This window comes from Giraffa tippelskirchi, chromosome 3 (genome assembly GCF_054371585.1).
Source record: "Giraffa tippelskirchi isolate mGirTip1 chromosome 3, T2T-mGirTip1v1.2.pri, whole genome shotgun sequence".
Taxonomy (NCBI): Eukaryota; Metazoa; Chordata; class Mammalia; order Artiodactyla; family Giraffidae; genus Giraffa; species Giraffa tippelskirchi.
This window is the reverse complement of record NC_137277.1, coordinates 63691216-63713414: the sequence shown is the minus strand read 5'-3', so window position 1 is coordinate 63713414 and position 22199 is coordinate 63691216. Positions and strand designations below refer to the sequence as shown.

General features: G+C 42.6%; 1 protein-coding gene and 1 pseudogene across 4 annotated transcripts in view; both read left to right on the top strand.

Moving 5' to 3' along the window:
• Nucleotides 1-9120: 9120 nt before the first annotated feature.
• Nucleotides 9121-9211, top strand: LOC145543918 (U6 spliceosomal RNA; annotated as a pseudogene).
• Nucleotides 9212-10773: 1562 nt separating this feature from the next.
• The window catches only part of OCA2 (OCA2 melanosomal transmembrane protein), a 302523-nt gene continuing 291097 nt past the window's right edge, over nt 10774-22199 (top strand). For 2 of the 4 annotated variants that reach the window (XM_081583080.1, XM_081583078.1), the window contains exon 1: nt 10777-10906. The gene's annotated coding sequence lies outside the window, so the exon portion shown is untranslated. Of the gene's footprint in view, nt 10907-22199 lie in introns of all 4 variants that reach the window. The other 2 variants (XR_014080337.1, XM_081583081.1) reach the window with 2 other exon arrangements.

The following is a 22199-nucleotide window of genomic DNA, read 5'->3' as shown; positions in this document are numbered from 1 at the left end:
TTGATCACAGAAAGATCTTTTTTGACCCACCTCCTAAAGTAATGAAAATAAAAACAAAAATAATTGAGACCTAATTAAACTTAAAAGCTTTTGCCCAGCAAAGGAAACCATAAACAAGATGAAAAGACAGCCTTCAAAATGTGAGAAAATAATTGCAAACAAGCAACAAAGGATTAGTTTCCACAATATGCAAACAGCTTATGGAGTTCAATATCAAACAAGCAATCCAATCAAAAAATGGGCAGAATATCTAAACAGACATCTTTCCAAAGAAGATGGCCAGTAGACACAGGAAAAGATGCTCAACTTCACTGGTGAAGAATCTGCCTGCCAATGCAGGGGACTCATTATTAGAGAAATGAAATAAAAAGTACAATGAGGTACCACCTCATACCAGCCAGAATAGCCATCATCAAGAAATCTACAAACAATAAATGCTAGAGAGGGTGTAGAGAAAAGGGAAACTTCCTGCACTGTTAGTAGGAATATAAATCGGTGCAACCACTGTGGAGAACAATATGGAGTTTCTTTAAAAAGCTAAACATATATGTATAATTTTGGCTGAATTGTATTGTTGTATGGCAAAAACCGAACATTGTGAAACAATTTTCCTCCAATTAATGAATTTTTTTTAAAAATTAAAAAAATTAACTTTCCTTGCTGACAAATTTGCATCAGATACAATTTATAATATTTATAATCTTATATAAATCTTAAATTTATATCTATAATTTATAATAATCTTATTTAGCTTATGTTAAACATAGGCACAATGAAAGTATTAAAGCTAAACATAGAATTACCATATGACTTGGCATATACCCTGAGAAAACCATAACTCAAAAAGATGCATGTACTCCAATGTTCATTGAAGCACTATTTAAAATATCCAGGACATGGAAGCAGCCTACGTGTCCACCAACAGATGAGTGGATAAAGAAGTTGTGGTACATATATCCAATGGAATATTTGTTGTTGTTTAGTCTCTTAAGTCATGTCTGACTCTCTTATGACCTCATGGACTGTAGCCAGCCAGGCTCCTCTGCCCATGGGATTTCCCAGGCAAGAATACTGGAGGGGGTTGCCATTTCCTTCTCTGGGGGACCTTCCCAACCCAGGAGTCAAACCAGTGTCTCCACCGTAGGCATCAGGGAAGCCCACAATGGAATATTGCTGCTGCTGCTGCTAAGTCGCTATAGTCGTGTCCGACTCTGTGCGACACCATAGACGGCAGCCCACCAGGCTCCACCGTCCCTGGGATTCTCCAGGCAAGAATACTGGAGTGGGTTGCCGTTGCCTTCTCCAATGCATGAAAGGGAAAAGTGAAAGTGAAGTCACTCAGTCGTCCGACTCTTAGCGACCCCATGGACTGTAGCCTACCAGGCTCCTCCATCCATGGGATTCTCCAGGCAAGAGTACTGGAGTGGGGTGCCATTGCCTTCTCACTCAGCTATTAAAAAGAATGAAATTGAGTCAACTGAAGTGATGTGGATGAACCTAGAGCCTGTCATACAGAGTGAAGTAAGAAAGAAAAAACAAATATTGTATGTTAAATGCATATATATGGAATCTAGAAAAATGGTACTGATGAACCTAATTGCAGACAGGCATAGAGGTGCAGATGTAGAGAACGGACTTGTGGAAACAGGGGGAAAGCAAAGGTGGGAATGAATTGAGAGAGTCGCATTGACATATATTCATGACCATGTGTGAAATAGATACCTAGTGGGAAGTTGCTGTATAGCATAGCACAGGGAGGTCAGCTTGTGTTCTGCGATGGCCTCAAAGAGTGGGATGGGGTTGGTGGTGGGAGGGAAGCTCAAGAGGGAGGGGATATATGTATACATATGGCTGATTCACAATGTTGTATAGCAGAGACCAATACAATATTGTAAAAATTCTATTACAATAAAAAAATTATTAAGATTGTCCCTTGATATCTGCAAAGATTGGTTCCAGGTACCCTAAGGCTACTAAACTGGATGCTCAAGTCCCTTATGTAAAATAGTGTAACATTTGCATATAACATTCGTATATCCTCTCATACACTTTAAATCATCTCTCATAATATCTATAATACATACTTACAATACTTATAATACATACTTGTAATACCTAATGCAATGTAAATACTATGTAAATTGTCAGCACATTCAAATTTTGCTTTTAGGAACTTTCTGGGATTATTTTTCCTGAATATTTTTGATCTGAGGTTGATTGAATCTGCACTTGTGGAACAATAATGGAGAGCTGACTGTTGCAGTTTTGGACTGCAGAGGCAAAGATGAGAAGCTGGCTATCGTAAGCCAGAGAGTAAAGAGACTGATAAAAATGTAAATGCTATTCTCACTAATTTTTTTGTTTTGGAAAATAATTTCTCAAAATAGTATTCATGTTAATTAGAAATTGGTTTATTTTTATTTTAAAATGAATAATTAAAAAATTTTCAGTTTTACATACTAACATTTTTGCTGTTTACCCTACCCTTACCTTGTGGGACTATTAAAAATTTTTTTTTTCAGTTTTAATTTCTAATATGGTAACTTGATAAATATAATTCAGATAAAAATCATTGAGGATCCTAAAGGCTTTAGGAGTGAAAAGTGTCTTGAGACCCAGACTGCTGCTTCCTGGGGAGGACAGCTGCCCCTACACCAGCTGACTTCCAGTGTTATGGCCCTGTCCACAAGCTTTTGCATAAAGCATACTCACTATGAGCTCCTTTTTTTTTTCTTTTTTTCTTTCTCTCTTTTTTTAGTTTCAGGAGTCCTGAAGGATTATCTATTTGCTCTTTCTTCTGGTGGCACTGCTGTGACCCTAGTCCCAGCTTTGCCTCCATGGTGCAAGTGCATGCCCAGTGGAAGCCACCAGCACCTGATCCCGTGCTCTCTTTTAGGTGGCTCGGATGGAAAGAGCCTTTGGAGGTCTGATGATTTCTCCAAGTAGTGACAGCCAGTCCCAGTGTGGGACACTGGAAACTGCAGTTAACATGCTGGTTCTGGAGCAGGGAGTGCTGGACACTGTATGTCCTAGTCCTGGGACCAGCCCCCTTCTCTTTAATGATGGGCTGGAGTGGTGCTGGTGCACACCACAGAGACACCCTCCACCTAGGTGAGGCGCAGGCCCTCTCCAGTGTAGGGAGCTCAACCAGGTGGGCCCCATCTCAGCCACTTTTCAAAGTACCCCCCCTCCCCATACGCAAATGAGACTCCTTTGAGGAAGTCTGCACAATGAATTTTCCTCTAGCTCATTACATTAAAAAACAAACAAAAAAAAAAGACTGTTAAAACAGTTTCAGATTCATAGCAAAATGGAGCAGAAAGTATAGAGAATTCACATATGCCCCTTGCCCCTGCACATGCATAGCATTCCCCACTATCAACCTCTGCAACAGAGTGGTACATTTGTTACAATTGATAAACCTATATCAACTCCTCACTGTCACTCAGAATCCACAGTTCACATTAAGGCTTACTCCTGGTGGTGTTACTTTCTAACAGTTTGGACAAATATCTAATGAAGTGTTTCATCACTTTAGTATCACAGAATAGTATCACTGCCCAAAAAATCCTCTGTTGTTCAGTCACTAAGTCATATCCAATTCTTTGCAATCCCATGGACTGCACCATGCTAAGCACCTCTGTCCTCGTCTATCTCCCAGAATTTGCTCAAATTCATATCCATTGAGACCATGATGCTATCTGACCATCTCATTCTCTGCCATCCCCTTCTCCTTTTACCTTCAGTCTTTCCTGGCATCGGAGCCTTTTCCAATGAGTCAGCTCTTGTGACCCATGGACTGCAACACACCAGGCTTCCCTGTCCATCACTAAATATATTCTTACCATTCCATTCAGCAATTGTGTTTCCTGGCACTTATTCAAAAGTTCAAAATACATTTACACAAAAACCATGGGTTACACATGGTAATGTGTATGTTTCAATGCTACTGTCAGTTCGTCCCACCCTCGCCCCCCTGCCATGTCCACAAGTCCCTTTTCTATGTCTGCATGTCTATTCCTGCCCGGCAAATAGGTTCATCAGTACCATTTTTTCTATGTTTCATATATATGTATTAATATACAGTATGTACATGTCAATCCCAGTCTATCCCTCTCCTCCACTCCTTTCCCCAGGTAACCATAGGTTTGTTCTCTAAGTGTGTGAGTCTGATTCTATTTTGTAAATAAGTTTGTGTCATTTTTAAAGATTTTGCATATGTGATATCATATTTGTCTTTCTCTGTCTGACTTAATTCACTCAGTATGATAATCTCCAGAACCATCCATGTTACTGCAAATGGCATTATTTCTTTTTAATGACTGAATAATATTCCATTGTATGTGTATATCACATCTCCTTTATCTGTTCATCTGTCGATGGACATTTAGGTGCTTTTCATGTCTTCTCTATTGTAAGCAATGCTGCAATGAACATTGGGGTGCATATATCCTTTCAAACCATGTTTTTCTCTGGATATATGCCCAGTATGGGATTGCAGGGTCATATGGTAGCTCTGTTTTTAATTTCTTAAGGAACCTCCATACTGTTGTCTATAGTGGCTATATCAATTTACATTCCCACCAGCAGTGCAAGTGGGTTAACTTCTCTCCACACCATCTCTAATATTTATTGTTTGTGGATTTTCTTGTTGATGGCCATTCTGACTGGTGTGAGGTTATATCTTATTGTAGTTATAATTTGCATTTCTTGAATAATTAGAAATATTGAGCATCTTTTCATGTAACTTTTGGCCATCTGTATGCCTTCCTTTGGAGAAATGTCTATTTAGGTCATCTGCCCATGTTTTTAATTAAGTTTATTTTCTTTTTTATATTGAGCAAATGGCTCTATGAGTTGTTTGTATATTTTGGAGATTAATCCCTTGTTGGTCACACCATTTGAAAATATTTTCTTCCATTCTGTGGATTGACTGTGCAATTTGTTTATGGGTTCCTTTAGTGAGCAAAAGCTTTTAAGTTTAATTTGATCCCACTTATTTTGCTTTCATTTCCATTACTCTAGGAGACAGATTGAAAAAGATATTGCTGTGATTTATGTCAAAGAGTGTTCTGCCTTTATTTCCTCTAAGAGTTTTATAGTATCTGGTCTTACACTTAGGTCTTTCATCCATTTTGAGTTTATTTTTGTGTATGATGTTAGGGAATGTTCTAATTTCATTCATTTACATATATCTGTCCAGCTTTCCCAGCACCATTTATTGAAGATACTGTCTTTTCTCCACTGTAATCCTGCCTCATTTGTTGTAGATTTGTTGATCATAGATATGTGTTTTTATTTCTGGTCTTTCTATCCTGTGCCATTAATCTATATTTCTGTTTTGATGACTGTGGCTTTGTAGTATAACCTGAAGTCAGGAGCCTGATTCCTTCAGCTCCATATTTCTCTCTCAAGATTGCTTAGGCTATTTGGGGTCTTTTGTGTCTCTATACAAATTAAAAAAATTTATTGTTCTAGTTCTGTGAAAAATTCTATTGGTAATTTGATAGCAATCGCATTGAATCTGTAGATTGCCTGTGGTAGTACAGTCATTGTCACACTATTGATTCTTGCAATCCAAGAACGTGGTCCATCTTTCTGTGTTTTTTGTCAGTGGTTATTCAGTAGTTAGTTGTCATTTAGTAGATGTGTTTTTAGATGTTGGTTTCTGTAAGAAGGGATGAATTCACATCCTTCTACTCTGCCGTTTTGTCTCCTCCCTCCTAAATGCCTTTAAACTGCAGAATTTAGTCCAGAATTCCTCCCATTGCTTGCATTAAGCCTTCATTGTTCAGTTAGGCTATCCTTGGCTAGAGAGCCATTTATGCAATTTAAAACTTGGCTCTAATGGTTTTGACATTTCTTCCATCAAGAGATGGGAGCTGTGTCCTTCCCCTTGGACCTGGCCTCTGTGACTGCTTGCTAAATGGAATATGGCAGAAGTGACACCTGCCTATCCTGGGTCAGGCCTCATGGACCTGGCTTCCATTTCCTGACTCTTGGGTCCCAGCCACCATGCTGTGAGGCAGTCCAAGCAGTAAGGTACAGGCCACGTGGCAATGGCAGTAGTAGACCCACATCAGAGGTAAGTTAGTACACCTCCAGATGCTTCCAGCCTCCAGACTCAAGTTACTTCCCACCTTTGTGTCACCTTGACTGTCTTGGTATATAGATGAGCTATTTCCACTGTGCCTTTTTGAATTCCATTCTGACCAAAAGAATCTGGGAGCATGATAGATGGTCACTATTTTTGTTACTAAACTTGGTGTGGTTTGTTACAGCCATAGATAAAGACCTGTCTGAGTTTGTGTTTGATTTTTCCGCTTTCTGAGGTGGGCCAAGAAGGAAACTTCTCTGGCCATCTGCCCCAGTATCTCTTCCTTTCCCATACCTATAAAGGATCAGTACACAGGTTTGGCTGATATGACCATCTGTGGGCATCAGTGGGTGAGCAGAACACAGAGGCTTTGTGGTCAGAGCAGACAAAGGCTGGGGTCCACAGAAGCCTGAAGAGCCAGTGGTCACAGGGACCCTGGAGGAGGGTGGAGTTCATAAAGGGAAGCCACAGGCAGGTTTCTACTGAAGTCGTGGCTGGAGGGCAGGGAAGGGGATCACTCTGAGTTATACCTGTTAACTGAGGATCTGAGGTCAGGGGCACCTTCACAGGGTCACCCACAAACACATAAAATATGCATATACACACATTCACACAAACCCACCACTGTATATAAGCAAAAGGGTTTTATTGCAGAAATGCTGAAATTTGCATGTACATTCAAGTATGGTTGACCCTTGATCAACATGGGGGCTAGGGATGCACAACTGAAAATCCATGTGTAAATGGACCTACACAGTTCAAACTCATATTGTTCCAGGGTAAACTGTACCATGTACTTCAAAATACACACTGTTGGCCTTTGTGTCAGAATCCAATGATGCTTCTCTTTGCTGAGAAAACTCAGAGAGCTCCTATTTTGGAATTTTCTGAGCCATCCAAGAAAAATGTAACTTTATGGTGATATCTTGGTAAAATCACCATGTCTTTCCTGAACTGTCCCCAACCACTCTGGCTGAAGAAATCCAGTCCCCATTCACGGGAAAGCAGGGCCATCTGAATTATACTACAGGTTTCTAGTGATGCTTCTGTATCCAATCCTTGTTCCCAGCTGCCAAGAAGGGAACCCCCATCTGGACCTGGTTTCAGCAACCAAGAGGGAGGGCTGGCAATAAATCAGGATCCAAGAGAGCTCATGGTTTGGTCCAGCATGATGCATGGCCTTGGAGACTCCCCTGCTCTGAGGGGCCTTCACTACCATGTGGGTTTGACCATGAAAATGCCAATTCTTTGCAAGAGTGAGATTTCCTCCATAATTTAGGCCATGCAAGTTCACCCCTTGGAGCAGGAATAGGGGTGATTCCACTACAAAAGTTTAGCAGCTACTCAAGAGACATAGACTAGGCAGGCTTGGGGTCAGCACGTAGATTCTCAGGACACGGGCAGGAGGCACAGACAGCCCTGTGGTGGCCACGATTGCCCTGCTGGCACTTCATGACACTTCTTTGGTGAAGTTGGCACTCACAGTCAGCCTCCCACTGTATGGAGGCCATTCAGTAAGGGCAGCGCAGCCTGGAACCTTCTGTCTGCCCCAGATGCCTATACATTTGTGCTCTGGGACCCCCTTACCACTTTCCCCATGTAACAGAGTTCTCAAAGTGCTGGAGGAAGACTCGGCTAAGGTGGCCCCCACTCCCCATGAATAGGGTTTTTGCTGTGTCCACACTGGCGGCATGTGGCAGGCCGAATAGAGATAACTACTAATGTGGCACTGGGCCTCCTCTTGGAGAGGCTGGGGTCTCCAGCTGGTGTGCCAGCACTGGTACTGCTCTGTGGCAGTGCCCACTGTGCTCTGGGAGGCCTGGTGACCCTGCATCCTTGGTCCTTGCTCCTGGGCAGCCCCCACCACACGCTGCTTTGTACAGTTCAGTTCAGTCGCTCAGTTGTGTCTGACTCTTTGCAACCCCATGGACTGCAGCACGCCAGGCCCCCCTTTCCATCACCAACTCCCGGAATTTACTCAAACTCATGTCCATTGAGTCTGTGATGCCATCCAACCATCTCATCCTCTGTCGTCCCCTTCTCCTCTAGCCTTCAATCTTTCCCAGCATCAGGGTCTTTTCAAATGAGTCAACTCTTTGCATCAGGTGGCCAAAGTACTGGAGTCTCAGCTTCAACATCAGTCCTTCCAGTGAACACCCAGGGCTGATTTCCTTTAGGATGGACTGGTTGGATCTCCTTGCAGTCCAAGGGACTCTTCTTCAACACCACGGTTCAAAAGCACCGATTCTGTAGCATACGTGTTATAACTGTGTACCTTCAAACACCTAGTGTAACTGGGCTTCATGGTTCTCTCAGAGAGGCTTGGAGAGGAAACTCCCATAAGAATAACTTTTTGAGTTCTGCCTGTTACACTGTAGGTGAGCCAAGAGCTTTGGACTTCCTGCAATGTCCAGTAAATTAAAGCCCCAGTGGGTCTTCCCAGTCCACAGCAAGCCTGTGTGTCTGTCTGCGTGTGTGTGCCTGTACATACGTCTGTGTGTTGGAGTGTGTGTAGTTATTTATGTGTCTCTCTGTGTGCCTGTTTATATTTTTGTGTGTGCTTCTGCATCTCTGTGTGTATAATGTCTGTGATGTGTGTGTGTGTATGTTTGTGTCTCTGTGAATAGTTTACTTGTCTCAGTGTGTCTATTTGTATTTCCTTATGTGTTTACGTGTCCGTGTGTGTCCAAGTATGCATCTGTATGTGGGTGTGTCTGTGTGTGTGTTGTATGATACAGTGCTTTCCACAAGTGTAACCTTCACAGCTCTAGGCTGGAGGCGGGAAAGTATAAGAAAATAAGATGAATGCTGATCAGGTTTATCAGCTGTAGTAGGGAACTCTTAAAGAGCAGAACAGAAAAAAGTAGGCAGAATATTTACTAATTTTGCATTTTCCCAATTCTTGTTCATAGGGAAAAACCTGTTACAAGTATGAATACTTGGCTACCTTCTATCAAGTAGAGCTTGACAGGGGCACAGTGAGTGTTGGCTGCATCTAGTGTTCAGAGAGGGCTCTGCCCCTGGTGCTCATTTTGGCACATACCAAAATTGGAACCATGCAGAGAAGATTAGCATGGCCCCTGAGCAAGGATGACATGTAAATTCAAAACTCTTAGAGGAAACCATGGGCAGAACACTCGGACATAAATTGCAGCAAGATCTTTTTTGACCCAAATCCTAGAATAATGAATATAAAAACAAAAGAAACAAATGGGACCTAATTAAGCCTTAAAACCTTTTGCACAGCAAAGGAAAAAAGCCATAAACAAAGCAAAAAGACAACTGTCAGAATGGAAGAAATACTTGCAAACAAAGCAATTGACAAAGAATTAAACTGCAAAATATACAAACGGTCCATGCAGCTCAATATCAGAAAAACAAACAACCCAGTCAAAAAATGAGTGGAAGATCTAAACAGACATGTCTCCAAAGAAGAAGAAATACAGAAATACAAACATGTAGGTGGCTGACAAGTACATAAAAAAATGTTCAACATCACTCATTAGAGAAATGCAAATCAAAACTACAATGAGGTATCACCTCATACCTGTCAGAATGGCCATCATTATAAAATTTACAAGGAATAAATGCTGGAGAGGGTTTGAAGACATGGAACCCACTTACGTTGTTGGTGGGAATGTAAATTGGTACAGCCACAATGGAGAACAGTATGGAGTTTCCTTAAAAAACTAAAAATGGAACTACTATATGACTCAGCAATCCCACTACTGGGCATATACCCAGAGAAAAGCATAATTCAAAAAGATACCTATACCCCAGTGTTCATCACAGCACTATTTACAATAGCCAGGACATGGAATGTCCACCAATAGAGGAATGGATAAAGAAGATGTGGTACAAATATACAAGGAATTATTACTTGAGATTGTCATACAGAATGAAGTAAGTCAGAAAGAGAAAAATTAAATATTGTATGGTAAAGATGATCTGCAAAGCAGAAATAGAGACATAAATGTAGAGAACAAACATCTGGATACCAAGGGGGAAGTGGGTGGGTGGGTAGGATGAATTGGGAGCTTGGAGTTTATATATATATATATATATATATATATATATATATATATATAAAATGTATAAACTAGATAACTCATGAGAACCTACTGTATAGCACAGGGAAATCTACTCAGTGCTCTGTGGTGACCTAAATAAGAAGGAGATCCCCCAAAGAGAGGATATATGTATACGTATAGCTGATTCATTTTGCTGTACAGCAGAAACTAACAAAACATTGTAAAGCAACTATACTCCGATTAAAAAAGAGAGAGAGCTCTGGCCTCTGACCAGGAGCATCTTTCCTCATTTCTTTTTTATTTAAAATTTTTTTAATTTATTTTTTTAATCTAAGGATAATTGCTTTACAGAATTGTGTTGGTTTCTGCCAAACATCAACTTGAATCAGTCATAGGTATACATTATGTCCCCACCCTCTTGAACCTCCCTCTCACCTCCCACTCCATCCCACCCCTCTAGGTTTGTTACAGAGCCTGGGTTTGAGTTCCCTGAGTCATACAGCAAATTCTCAATGGCTATCTATTTTACATATTGTCTTCATTTTTTGATGGTCTCTTGCAGCCGCTAGGGCAAGGGAGCAGGGGTGGGAGCAGCGAAGGGGTGGAGTGGGTGGGGGTGGAGGGGATGCCCATCGTGACGTCTGTGGGTGTGGCCGGGCTGGCTGGAAGACGGCGGAGCAGCTGGGAGCTCGCCTGACTCCCCGGACTACCTCCATCATCATTCAGCGCTCTCATCTTGAACTGTAAACTTGCTCCTGGAAGAAGATCAAGTCTTCAGGTTAGTTGGGAGAGAGGAGATGAGGAGCTAACCTGTTCTAGGGAGCAGGCGGGGTTTTATAATAAGCCTGTGCTGAATCGTTGCTTTTAGGAGCAAGGAAAATTCCTCTCAGGGAAAATGTACAAAGTCTAAGACTGAACAGCTGGTATGAGCATGTGAGCTTAACACCACAAGTTATTTTCTAGATATAATGGCTCATTGGGAGGCAAGTTCCCAAGACAAAGGGCGTCCCCAGCCCGGGAGGGCCATAGAAATATGGAAGAGGAGAATTTGAAACAGTTAAGGCAGCAAATGTTCTGCCTGAACTGAGGAATGGCATCTGCTCTCACCGCTGACTTAACCCACGTGAGCACTAGTCAGGCGTTTTTGTGGAATGGAATGCGCCAGGGTGAAAACATTAAATCCCTCAGAGCTGCTTCTCTGCACTCTGACCACACACAGTGGAGTAAATGAATTTAAGGTTGCCTGCCCACTGTTTCCAAAGAACGGATGTCAGGCGCAGGCATCCCTGGGTGTGGATGTGCTTGGGTTTGACAGGGTAGGTATCTGGAGCTCCTACCACACTGGCCTGGCTACCTGTGAAGCTACCCATGGAAAATGTTTGAGCACTCATTTAAGGAATGTGATAACTCTACAACCTGCAGTGATTTTGAGGAAGAGCCAACAGGAGGCTGTGACCAGGGTGGGCGGCTTCTATATCCTTGTGTTTACAAGGCAGTCCCCTGTAACCTAAATCATCTAGGAAATGCCATCCCTGAGGTATGCCTGTCAGGGGTGAGCATGAGGTCTGCTGTCCAAGCCCCTGGGGCAAGGCTTGCCAGGGCTTGGAGGGCCTGGGAGATTGAATATGTCTAGGGATACCTGTGCTGTGCTGTGCTTAGTCGCTCGGGTGTGTCTGATTCCGTGTGACCCCATGGACTGTAGCCACCAGGCTCCTCTGTCCGTAGGGATTCTCTAGGCAAGAATACTAGAGTGGTTTGCCATGCCCTCCTCCAGGGGATCTTCTCAACTCAGGGGTCGAACCCAGGTCTCCCAGATTGCAGGCAGATTCTTTACCATCTGAGCCATCAGGGAAGTCCTCTCACATAATTGCTATTAAGGATTAAATTTCAGGTTAGTAGGTTAGTTGCAAGAGAGGAGATGAGGAGCTAACCTGTTCCAGGGAGCAGGCGGGGTTTTTTTTTTGTTTTTTTTTTTTAATAAATTTATTTATTTTAGTTGGGGGCTAATTGTTGCTTTTAGGAGCAAGGAAAATTCCTCTCAGGGAAAATGTGCAAAGACTAAGACTGAATAGCTCGTATGAGCACTTGGGCTTGACACCACAACAAGTTATTTTCTTTATATAATGGCTCATTGGCAGGCAAGTTCCCAAGACAAAGGGCGCCCCCAGCCCTGGAGGGCCATGCAGATACGGAGGAGGAGAATTTGGAACAATTCAGGCAGCAAATATTCTGCCTGAACTGTGGGCTGACATCTGCTCTCACCACTGACTTAACCCACCTAAACACTAGTCAGATGAGAGCTCTAGGTAAACTGTAACTCTGTTTAGTCGCTTCAGTCATGTCCGACTCTTTGTGATCCTATGGAATGTAGCCTGCCAGCCTCCTCTGTTCCTGGGGATTCTCCAGGCAAGAATACTGGAGTGGGTTGCCATGCCCTCCTCCAGGGGATCTTCTCAACTCAGGAGTTGAACCCAGGTCTCCAGCATTGCATGCAGAGTCTTTACCATTTGAGCCAAACTGTAGAGGATTGCGCAAAAACTACCTCTTATTGCAGATTTAGCTTACAAATGCTTGAATGCCATGGTTCATATCTAGTGTAATGTGGGGGTGATTAGGAATATAAGTCCCTAAAGATTTATGACACTGATGAAAAGCAAATGCTGATACCATTCTTGTTCTTTGAGAAGCCATGACATCCTTGGGATTAGCTGAGATCTGAGATCATCAGGAATCATGGGGTAGGGGGAGACTCTAATCGCTGCTGGAGATCCCGGTGCCTCGATGCCTGAGGAAGGTTTTAAGCCTGAGTCCAGGGCATCACGTGCATGTTGGAAAGATCGCTGTGATTAGGTGGTGGGGAGCAGCTAGGAGGTTCTAGAAAGCCACTGCAGAGTCCTGCCAGCTGAGAGGTGAGTGCAGTCAGGTGAGGGAGGCTCTGCTTAGGTGAGGGGTCTGCAGAGTCAGAGGGAATCATCAGAGGTGCTCCTGGTTGTGTGTACCTGAATGATCACAGGGCCCCAGGGGAAGGAAAAGGTTTTGGGACTTCTGCAGAGGTGTTTGCGGAGAAGGCAATGGCACCCCACTCCAGTACTCTTGCCTGGAAAATCCCGTGGATGGAGGAGCCTGGTAGGCTGCAGTCCATGGGGTTGCTACAAGTCAGACACGAGTGAGCGACTTCACTTTCACTTTTCACTTTCATGCATTGGAGAAGGAAATGGCAACCCACTCCAGTGTTCTTGCCTGGAGAATCCCAGGGATAGGGGAGCCTTGTGGGCTGCCATCTATGGGGTTGCACAGAGTCGGACACGACTGAGGTGACTTAGCAGCAGCAGCAGCAGAGGTGTTTGGGCACCTTGGAGACACTGGGGTAGATAAGAAGGCAGCTGGAACACAGTGGTCTGGGCTGCAGAAGAGGACTGGTGAGTCACATGTCCACGGGTGAGAACCTCACTTGCTAGTTGGATTTTACAGAGTTTTGTGCTTTCAGTTGTGCTGCACTGCAGGATATGTGGAGTACCTGCCTACTGTTCAGGGAACTGCTCACCTGGGCATGATGCCCCCATGCTGGGCACCCGAGACCCTAAGTACTCAGGAGTTGCCCTTGGCAAGGGGAGTAGCAGGACTCAACTGCAGTGTAAGTCTCCTTTCGGGGAGGAAGATCTCTGTCTCCTACGATGGGGAGAGAGAGAGGCCTGAGTACAGAGTGGGACCTCCAAGTTCTTCTTCACCTGGGGCTTCCCAGGTGGCGCTAGTGGTAAAGAACCCGCCTGCCAAGGCAGGAGACAAAAGAGACTTGGGTTTGATCCTTGGATCCGAAAGATCCCCCGGAGGAGGGCATGGCAACCCACTCCAGTATTCTTGCCTGAAGAATCCCATGGACAGAGGAGCCTGGCGGGTCACAGTCCACAGGGTCGCAAAGAGTCTGACACAACTGAAGCGACCCAGCACACGAACACCAAGTTCTTCTCAAGGCTCAGAGGAAGACAGCTCTTTTGTCTGAACTAAAAGTTGAGAATTATGTTTTATTCAGGGAGTTTTCTGAGGACTCACGCCCCAGAAGACAGCCTTTCAGATATCTCTGAGGGATTGCTTTGAAGAAGTAAGAGAGGAGCCAAGATATATAGGAATTGTTGCCACAGAAACCAGGTAGTCGGAACATCAAAAGATAACTGTTAATTGAAAGGAACCAGATATCCCAAAGAATTTAGTGCTTTTCTCTGTGTGGGAAGATGGTAGAGTCTGGGCTCACTGAAATCACTCCTTTGACGTCCTCAGCTCTCTGGGGCCTGCATCCCACCTGCTTTTCCCATCCCGAACCCCTTCAGGGTGCAGTCGGCTGTGGCTGCAGAGGCTGCTGGCTTCATTGTCACAGCGTCCTTTGTTTACTGATACAGCAGGCAATATTATTTGTCCCCACTTTAAGATGAGAACATAGGGCTTCCCTGGTGGTCCAGTGGTTAAGAATCCACCTTGCAATGCAGGGGACACTGGTTCGATCCCTCATCTGGGAAGATGCCACGTGTCTCAGGGCAGCTCAGCCGCTGGGCCACAACTACTGACCTGTGCTCTAGAGCCTGTGCTCCGCAGCAGGAGAAGCCACTTCAATGAGAAGCCCTCACACCATGACTAGAGAATAGCCTCCACTTGCTACAACTAGAGAAAGCCCATGCACAGCCACAAAGACCCAGTGCAGCCAAAAATAACTGAAGATATAATATTAAAAAGAGAGAACATAAAGGGGGGCTTTTAGCCCAGTTCATTCATTGCAATCTGAAGGGATTAAGGATCAGACTTCGCAATCTCAGTCCTGGCCTGGAGTGGGATAAGGGAAAAGGCACTTGCACTGCTGTCACTGGGAAAGGCCTGTTTCTGCGTACAGTGTAGGCCAATTGCTGGTGGCCTCTACAATCCCAGAGTCTATGCCTGCACCTTCTCTAGGCTTCATCACCTAGAAAGACTGCACCAAATGCAGAAGACCCAGTCACACCCACAAGGATGCAGCTACCTGGACAGTTCTTCATCAACAAAGAAGCTTTGGTCCTGAATGGTTTTGTGGAGACGGACATTGGATAATTAATTGGGTGTTTTCTCAGGACTTAGACATAGGAGGAAAGAATTGCCTGTGGAGTGATTTCTATTTAATAATAAAGTTTTCACAACAGCTAATGTGCTTTTTGTCTGTCGTCTGTTTCCATTATTGCATTATGTCAAATGATGAAAGAATATGGAGAAAAGTGTTCTTAAAATTTACAAAGAAACTGTTTTCCACATGATGTGTATTGCTACTGCTGGTTTACGCACTACCGTAAAAGCACCAGGCTAGCATTGTATTAAGTCATTCACTTTATTCAATTGGCCTGTCTGTGCAGGAGAGGGCACCACATTCCCAAGACAGCTGTAACAGCACCACAACATACACAGTGTACCAAGGAGGTGCTTGTTTTAAGTGTAGTCTTACTGAGCTGAAGGCTACTCAGAGCAGGTTACTAGGACTTGCCCTCTTCCACTTCCTGTCCCTATGTCTCTGCTGGCTCATTGGCACCAAACCTAGAATGCAAAGAAATTCGATCATGCCCACAAAATCCTAGCCAAATTCTGCTCTCAGGGCCATCACAGAAGGGCTGTGGGTGTCTGGCCCCAGCTGGAGCATAGAGAACACAGCTCTCTTAAACCCTTTTCCTTTTTTGTTTTTGATTCTTTTTTTCCCTCTATTTTTTAATGGGAGGATAATTGCTTTACAATATTGTGTTGGCCTCTGCCATACATTAACATGAATCAGCCTCAGGTCCCTCCCTCCTTAAACCCTTTCCTATTTCCCACCCCATCCCAGCCCTCTAGTTTGTCACAGAGCACTGGGTTGTGGTCCTTGTGTCACACAGCAAATTCCCACTTGCAATCTATTTTATATATGGTAAGTGGTGCTAGTGATAAAGAATCTGCCTGCCAGTGCAGGAGACGTAAGAGACACAGATTCGATCCCTGGGTCAGAAAGATCTCCTGGAGGAGGGCATGGCAACCCACTCCAGTATCCTTGCCTGGAGAATCCTATGAGGAGAGGAGCCTGGCAGGCTAAAGTCTATAGGGTCACACAGAGTCGGACACAAACAAAGCAATTTAGCACGCAATGTATATGCTTCCGTGCTACTCTTTCAATTTGTCCCACACTCTCCTTCCCGCAATGTGTCCACAAGTCTGTTCTCTATGTTTGCATCTCCACTGTTCCCCTGCAGATAGGTTCATCAGTACCATTTTGTCTAGATTCCATATGCATGCATTAACATACAATATTTTTCTTCCCCTTTCTGACTTACTTCACTCTGTATAATAGACTAGATTCATCCACCTCATTAGGACTGACTCAAATGCGTTATTTTCTTATTTGTAGCTGAGTAATATTCCATTTTATATATGTACCACAGCTACTGTATCCATTAATCTGTCAAGGGACACTAGGTTGCTTCTATTTCCTATCTATTGTAAAAAGTGCTGCAATGAACATTGGGATACATGTGTCTCTTTCAGTTATGGCTTTCTCAGGGTAAATACCTAGTAGTGGCATTGTTGGGTCATATGATAGTTCTATTCCTAGTTTTTTAAAGAATCTCTACACTGTTCTCCATAGTGGCTGTATCAATTTACATTCCCACCAACAGTGCAAGAGGGTTCCCTTTTCTCCACATTCTCTCCAGCATTTATTGTTTATAGATTTTTTAATGATGGCCATTCTGACTGGTGTGAGGTGATACCTTATTGTGGTTTTGATTTGCATTTCTCTAATGATGAGTGATGTTGAGCATCATATGTTTGTTGGCCATCTGTATATCTTCTTTGGAGAAATGTCTGTTTGGGTCTTTCACTCATTTTTTGATTAGGTTGTTTGTGTTTCTGGTATTGAGCTGCATGAACTGTTTGTTTGCAGTTATCTTCTCCCATTCTGAGGGTTGTCCTTTAACCTTGCTTAGTATTTCTTTTGCTGTGCAAAATCTTTTAAGGTTAATCAAGTCCCATCTGTTTACTTTTCTTTTTATTTCCATTACTCTAGGAGGTGGGTCAAAGAGGATCTTGCTGTGATGTATGTCAAAGAGTATATCACCTATGTTTTCCTCTAAGAGCTTTATAGCTTCTGGCCTTACATTTAAATCTTTAATCCATTTTGAGTTTATTTTTGTGTGTCGTGTTGGAAAGTGTTCTAGTTTCATTCTTTTACATATAGCTGTCCATTTTGTCCCAGCACCACTTATTGAAGAGGCTGTCTTTTCTCCATTGTATTTTCTTGCCTCCTCTGTCAAGATAAGGTGCCCATAGATGCATGGATTTATCTCTGGACTTTCTGTCTTGTTCCATTGATCTCTATTTCTGTTTTTGTGCCGATACCATACTGTCTTACTGACTGTAGTTTTGTAGTATAGTCTGAAGTCAGGAAAGTTGATTCCTCCAACTCCAATCTTCTTTTTCAAGATTACTTTGGCTATTTGTGATCTTTTGTGTTTCCATACAAATTGTGAAATGTTTTGTTCTAGTCCTGTGAAGAATACCATTGATAGTTTGATTGTTGTTCACTCACTCAGTCATATCAGACTCATTGCAACCCCTTAGACTACATCACACCAGGCTTCCCTGTCCATCACAATCTCCCAGAGTTTGCTCAAACTCATGTTCATTGAATCAGTTATGCCATCCAAGCATCTCACTTTCTGTCATCCCCTTCTCTTACTGCCCTCAATCTTTCCCAGCATCGGGGTCTTTTCCAGTGAGTCAGCTCTTCACATCAGGTGGCCAAAGTATTGGAGTTTCAGTTTCAGCATCAGCCTTCCCATGAATATTCAAGGTTGATTTCATTTAGTATTGACTGGTTTGATCTCCTTGCAGTCCAAGGGACTCTCAAGAGTCTTCTCCAGTGGCACAGGTCAAAAGCATCAATCCTTCGGTGTTCAGCCTTTTTTATGGTACAACTCTCATATCCATACAAAATGACTACTGGAAAAAATCATAGCTTTGACTACAAGAACTTTTGTTGGCAAAGTGATGTCTCCGCTTTTTAAAACACTATCTAGGTTTGTCATAGCTTTTCTTCCAAGGAGCAGGTGTCTTTTAATTTCATGGCTGCACTCACCATCTGCAGTGCTTTTGGAGTCCAAGAAAATAAAGTCTGTTACAGTTTCCATTTTTTCCCCCATCTATTTGCCATGATTTCGTAAAGGAAATCACTCCTGAATATTCATTGGAGGGACTGTTGTTGAAGCTGAAACTCCAATACTTTGGCCACCTGATGTGAAGAGCTAACTCATTTGAAAAGACCCTGATGGTGAGAAAAATTGAGGGCAGGAGAAGGGGATGACAGAGGATGAGATGGTTGGATGACATCACTGACTCAATGGACATGAGTTTGAGTAAACTCCGAGAGTTGGTGATGGAAAGGGGGGCCTGGTGTGCTGCAGTCCATGGGGTCACAAAGAGTCAGACACGACTGAGTGACTGAACTGAACTGAACTAATTTGCCATGAAGTGATGGGACTGGATGCCGTGATCTTAGTGTTTTGAAAGTTGAGTTTTAAGCCAGCTTTTTTGCTCTTCTCTTTCACCTTCATTAAAAGGCTCTTTAGTTCCTCTTTGCTTTCTGCAATTTGGGTAGTGTCATCTGCATATCTGAGGTGATTGAGTTTTTCCTGGAAATCTTGATTCCAGCTTGTGCTTCATTCAGCCTGGCATTTCACATGATATACTCAGCATATAAACTAAATAAGCAGGGTGACAATATACAAATTTGAGATTCTCCTTTCCCAATTTTGAACCAGTCTGTTGTTCCATATCTGGTTCTAACTGTTGCTTCTTGACCTGCATACAGGTTTCTCAGGAGGCAGGTAGTTTGATAGGGATTGCATTGAATCTTTAGATTACTTTGGGTAGTATAGTCACTTTTCCCATATTGATTCTTCTTATCCAAGAACATGGTATAGCTCTCCATCTGTTTGTGTCATCTTTGATTTCTTTCATCAGTGTCTTATAGTTTTCTGCATATAGATCTTTTGCATCTTTAGGTAGGTTAATCCCTAGGCATTTTATTCTTTTTGTTACAATGGTAAATGGGATTGTTTCCTTAACTTCTCTTTCTGATTTTTTCCAAACTATGCTGAATAACAGTGGTGAGAGTGGGCACTGTTGTCTTTTCCCTCATCTTAGAGGAAATGCTTTCAGTTCTTCACCACTGAGAATAATGTTTTCTGTGGGTTTGTTGTATACGGTCTTTATTATGTTGAGATAGTTTTCTTCTATGCCTACTTTCTGGAGAGTTTTTTTTTTTCATCATAAATGGGTGTTTAATTTGTTGAAAACTTTTTCTGCATCTGTAGAGATGATCATATGGTTTATATCTTTCAGTTTGTTGATATGCTGTATCACAATGATTGATTTGCATATATTGAATAATCCTTGCATCCCTGGGATAAATCTCACTTATTGATCCTCCTTTCTTAATGCCTACATTATTGAGCTTCCTCTCAGGTCTGGAACACTGAACAACAGCTGCTGGACCAGGTCAGGAAAGACACAGGGGGTAGAACCCACTGTCTTCCCAGCAGGGCATGACTAGTCATCTCACCCTTGTGCACTGTCCCCTGGCCACCCTTGTACCCAGTGTTGTCAACTGGTGGGTCCCTCCTATCAGACTCTGGGCACTGCAGCTAGACTAGTGGGAAGGAATTGGAGCCAGGGGACAGAACAAACAGCATAGATGGATATATTTAAGGCCAGGTGTGAATACTGTGACATTCCACTGGGTCTGAAATGTCAGCCATGACCATCATTTTTTTTTTTTCCTAAATCGGTGGTGACTTGGTTATTTTGGTGTGGAAATCTGACTGACTGGAGGGTTCCTGCTCCAGATAGTTAAGATTCCAGGGATGGCACCTCTCCTGCTGACTGCAGGTGTCCAAGCTTACCCTCATATTTTGACCAAGCCCTCTTCTGTGGAGTTCTCAAGGTGAGGACTAGACATCTTTCAATAGATTAGTTGCATGGGGTTCAGTGTGATGAGACCAGACTGAGGCTTTGGGTTCAGTGGAAGTTCAGCCAGGGGCTGGGGTGCTGGAGAGTGTTCCCAGTGGACATGCTGTGGGCTGGGGGTTCTCCAGGCACATGTGTGAGAGGTGATGATCAGGTGCAAGCAGGAGGATTTGGGATATGTTTAGAGGAACAGAATGAGGAACATAAGAGAAAGAGAAGGACCTCTGGGTGAGCAGAGCCCTCAGTCACCCTGAGAAAGTAGGCTGAGCAAGAACAGAGTCACTGGGCTGTGCTGAGCAGACACACAGAGGAGGCTGTGGTGGGAGCCTGAGCTCAGGGCAGGTTGGATTGGGAGATAAACATCTTCAGAGTGGCCTGTGTCTAAAGCCCTGAGACTGAGATCTAGGGAGGGAGGGCTCAAGACAAAGGCTGGGAAGAGGGGAGGGAGTCAGCAAAGGAGGATGAGAAGAAGAACCAGAGGGCCAGGGAATCGTGGGACTAGAAGGAAGGGTGCTTGCACAGTAGGATGCTGAGAACCCCAGAGAGGGATAGAGTTGAGAGTTTACCAGAGACCTTGGCAAGGTTGTTTTTCATCAAACTGGGGGACATAAGCTTGGGTGAAGTGGGTTCAATAAAGGAGAAGTGAATATAGTCTTGAGAAGTTGTGCTATACAGGACAGGAGAGGAACTGGGCACTGGCTGAATGACTCTGGGAAGACAGAGAGATTCATTTTTTTATTTTGAGGCAATTGTATATATACATGCAATTGTAAGAAATAATAGTGGGATCCCCCGAACCCTTTACAAAGTTTCCTCCAATGGCAAACCTCATGAAAAACTATAGTACAACATGACTGCCAGGATGTCCAAGATACAGGGCATCCCATCACCAAAGGACCCTCGTGTTGCCCTTTTACAACACTTACATTCCATCCACCCCACCCCACACTTAACCTGGGGGAAACAGCTAAGCTGTTCCCATTTCTGTAATTCTGCCATTTCAATAATGTTTCACACACAGAATCATATGATGTGTGACCTTGTGTGAAGAGCTTGTCTCTGTGAAAGTGCATTCATGTAAGCTGTTGCATGTTTCAATAGCTTGTTCTGCTTTATTGCTGAGTATAAATGTTCCACGATAATATCATTTGTTTAACCAATCACATGCTTTTTCTTTCAGTTTTCTTTTTTCAACTTTATTAAAGTAAAATTAACAAATAGATAAATATTGTACATATTTAAGGCAGAAAATTATGTTTTGATAACACCCATTTTTTCCAGCAAATGTCATTTACTGTTATTAATGATGTTTTTCTTTCTTTTATTTATTATAATTGACTTATACTATATTTAGTTCAGGTGTACAACATAGTGATTCAATATTTTGGTGTAGATTATACTGATAGAAAGTTATTCTAAAATACTGACTATATCTCCTGTGCTGTAATTATATACTCGTATCATAGTTATATTTTTAAATCACAAAATTTGTGATTTTACACATTTACAGGAGACTTGGAAAACATATAACAAAGTTACATATAGTTCCATTATATATTAAAATTATTTTTCAAGTAGATAAATTAAGATTTTTAGTTTGAATTTCAATGTCAAACATTCAAAAGTTAACAGAATGGTTATACAGAGAAGCAGAAGGATATGGTAGACCTGAAAAACACCATGAGCCAATTCAACATAATTAAGATTTATACAATTTTCACACAACAATAGGATACAAATTCTACTCAAGTTCCCATAGACTATCAACTAGGAGACACTGGAATATATCCAGGGACATAAAACAAGGTGGAAAAATTTCATGGTCTAAAAGTATTGAAGTCATACAGAGTCTGTTCTCTTTTAACTGTGGAATTATGTTAGAAATCAATGTCAAACTATATTTGAAAATAGCTCACATATTTTGAAGTACAATGTGACATTTACCAAGAGAGATCTTTGATTTAGCCATTGAAAGCCCCAATAAAGTTAGGAGACTGAAAAAAACCACAGAGAGTGATTGCAGAGAAGAAAGTTAAATTTAAATGAGAAATTAATATACAAGATAACTT